Raw genomic sequence first — 3,777 nt, 5'->3', positions numbered from 1 at the left:
TTATATTTCAAAGTAGAATTATTTTGAATAATAGAACTTACTTGCTCCGTTAAGAATGCTTTCTTCTTTACATGCAATTGTCTTTTTACAGTACATAAATCTTTTAAAAACTTTGCATAAGAAGGCACTTGTTTAATAGCATCTAATAATGGAATATTTATTTTTACTTGTTTAAAAACTTCATAAATATCAGAATCATTTTTTTGTTTTTTATTATTTACTAATGCATGAGGAAAAGGAACATGTTTATTTATTTTATCATCAATTTTCTTATTTTTAGGACTCAAAGCATCATCTTTCTCAAAAGTATCAGGATTTGAATCCTTACTCTTTGAGTTTAATTGATCTTTGTTTTCATCACTATATGGATCATTAACTATTTTACCACTTCTAAGAGTAATAACAGATTTTACTTGATCAAATTTTTCTTGATTTTGATTTTTAGGATTAGGTTGTGGTTGAGATGGAAATTTTCCTTTTTCATGAATATTAAGTGCAGATGCAAATTTTGCAAGAGTTTCTTTCAAATCATTCATAGATTGAATGTTTTGAATATTGATAGACTCTTGCTTTTGAATGTATGCATGAATTTCATCTTCAAAATTTTTTCTTGGAGGTGGGATATAAGGAGCATAACCTTGATGATTTTGGTTATTTTGAAAAGGTTGTTGTGAAGGTTGTGCATTATTATCGTTCCTCCAACTAAAATTGGGATGATTTCTCCAACCAGGATTGTATGTTTGTGAAAAAGGATCTAATGTTGGTTTTTTAAAATTGTTAACATAATTGGCTTGTTCATGGAGACATTCTTTAAATGAAGGCAAAGTAGGACAATTTTTTGTAAGATGATCATGTGTGTCACATATATGACAAACAATTTCTTGAACACTTTTTAATTGATCACTCTTTTTCATTTCTAATGACTCGATTTTTCTTGCTAAAGATGCAAGTTTAGCTTGAATATCTACATCATCTTTAAGATGATAAATAACACCCCCATTTGTTGAATTATTGGTTTTACTTGGTGGTTCAATTGAGCCTATATTATCCCAATTTTGAGCATTTTCTGCTAATGACTCCAAATATTCCATAGCTTCATTTGGGTTTTTATCTTCAAAAGTTCCATTACACATGAATTCTATCATTTGCCTATCTTTAGGTATTAAACCTTCATAAAAGTGAGAAATTATTCTCCATATTTCAAAACCATGATGTGGGCATGTATTAAGTAACTCTTTATATCTATCCCAACATTGATAAAATGTTTCCCCTTGTTTTTGAGAAAAAGTTGTAATTTGTCTTTTAAAAGAGTTTGTTCTATGGGAAGGAAAAAACTTTTTTAGAAATTGTTGTTGCATTTCTTCCCATGATCTTATTGAACTTGATCTCAAATTTTGCAACCATGTTTTAGCTTTATCTTTTAAGGAAAAAGGGAAAAGCTTTAATCGAACAGTATCCATGCTACAATTTTGATCATTATAAGTGTTGCAAACCTCCTCAAATTCTCTTAAATGCAAATATGGATTTTCAGAATCTAAGCCATGAAAATTTGGTAAAAGTTGAATGACTTGTGGCTTAAAATTGAAATTAGATGCATCAGGAGGAAAAACTAAAAAAGATGGTGTACTAGTTCTTATTGGATTCATATGGTGCCTAAGTGTTCTTGGTTGTTCATGTTCTTGATGATGATTATTATTATTATTATCATCTTGATTATTAGAATTATCGTCCATGTTTAAAATATTTTCAGTTACTCGAACAAGTCTACCACTTTGTTTACGACTCCAAACAATCATACAATTAAAAACAACATACTATTTACATAATAACAAAATTAAACTTAATTTATACCTCCCCGGCAACGGCGCCAAAAACTTGCTACAACTTAAATTGTAATTCACCCAAGTGTAGGTTGTCTGCAAGTAATATACTCGTGAGTACGAGATCGATCCACGGAGAGGATGTTGTAAGTTTAATTTTAGAAATAATATATTATAGATGAAAATATTATTATAAAACTTCAAATACACAAATTATAAAATTGTCAAGGTTTCAAAGGTTCATTGTTGGTTTAATTAAGATTGCTAAATAAAAATAAATAAAAGAAACTAAAATAAAAATAAACATAAAAGAACAATGAAATATTTAAACAAGTATATCATATAATATAGTTCCCACTATATTAATATCAGATTAACCGATATTTAATACATGGTACCCATAATATATATATAAATGAATAAATATAAACATAAAAAGAACAATTAAATATTTAAACAAGTATATCATATAATATAGTTCCCACTATATTAATATCCACCGATATTTAATACATGGTACCCATAATATATATATAAATGCATAAATATAAATTGACATAAAAGTAAATGTTAGATCAAATCACAATATTTTATTTAGAACAACCGGCAGAGCCACGCTATCGTCTAAATAAAATATATGACTTTATGTTAGATGCGATAAAGTAAATGTTAGTTGCGGAAAAGTAAAAGTTAGATGCGAGAAAGTAAATGTTAGTTGCGAAAAAGTAAATGTTAGTTGCGATAAAGTAAAAGTTAGATGCGATAAAGTAAATGTTAGTTCAAATCACAATATATTATTTAGAACAACCGACAGTGTCACGCTATCGTCTAAATAATATATATGACTTTATTATAAATAGATACATATATTTATAGTATATAATTATTGTAGTAATTATTGTATCATATTTGACAACAAATCAAGGTAACCACATTCAAGGTACCAAGCATTTGATGTAAATAGATAACAACAAATCATCCAAAATTATACCTACAAATAAAGATCAATTAGTAAAAATAAAAATAGAAAAGAAAAGAATATACAAAATATAGACAATCTTACTTGACCAACAATGAAACCTTTTCACCTTGACATAAAAAGATTTAGCTTTCCATGAACATGAAACTCAAGAATAAAGATAAAAGAAATTTCATACTTGAACTTGAGAAACTTGCACACTCAAACTTTTATTCTCACACACACAATATTTATTTTACAAATGAAGAATTCTCTACACTCTTGCATACTCAAACTTTTATACAACACATCTATTTATAGGCCAAATGAGAGGAAGAGTCCAAGGCTCATTAAATGTGAAATAGTAAAGTTGGTGGGTGCTTGTCTCCTTGAATGTCAATACCATGACCCAACTTTAATTGGCATGTTTGATGCCTTAGACCACCGATTCAGCCTTTCTTTTCAACATAGAACACGTAGGATATTTTGTGTAGATGTGTTTGGACAACTCATTCACCCCTTTTGGATAAAATATGAAATACTTATGATATGTTTACTCCAAGCTGGTCATAGTAAAAGTAAATCTATCTCCATTTTGATGTTTTATTATTTTGATCATCTTAATGAAGTTTTTGGAATTTCTTGTCTTCTACAAAGTTGAAGATGCCTCTTTTGTGATTCTACAGGTTTTGAGATTACTCCATTATGACCACTGTAGCTTGACTAATTTTATTTTTACCAAACCTGCGCAAACCGTAAAATACAACATTTTAGTAAAACATTTAAATATAAACACATAACACTAAAATAATACAACTTCATAATTTTAATTAAACTTAAATTTTAAAACACACTTTTTAACATATAAATAATTACAAATTTTAAGTTTCATCATAGCCCATGATGATATCTAATTGATGACATGCATGGTTTTGAAAATAGATGATTTGCTAACCTTGGAACACTTTGATCTCCAATACAAATTAGACTTTGATATGG

At 27.9% G+C, this 3,777-nt stretch overlaps 1 non-coding gene across 1 annotated transcript; it reads left to right on the top strand.

Moving 5' to 3' along the window:
* The first annotated feature begins 1,203 nt into the window (after positions 1–1,203).
* On the top strand, positions 1,204–1,314 carry LOC140870033 (small nucleolar RNA R71). Its single transcript, XR_012147017.1, has one exon. It is a non-coding gene; the product is annotated as a small nucleolar RNA R71 (small nucleolar RNA).
* Positions 1,315–3,777: the final 2,463 nt, after the last annotated feature.

The sequence above is a fragment of the Henckelia pumila genome, chromosome 4 (assembly GCF_033568475.1).
Source record: "Henckelia pumila isolate YLH828 chromosome 4, ASM3356847v2, whole genome shotgun sequence".
Lineage (NCBI taxonomy): Eukaryota > Viridiplantae > Streptophyta > Magnoliopsida > Lamiales > Gesneriaceae > Henckelia > Henckelia pumila.
Note: the sequence above shows the minus strand (reverse complement) of the source record. Positions and strands in the feature narration are given on the sequence as shown.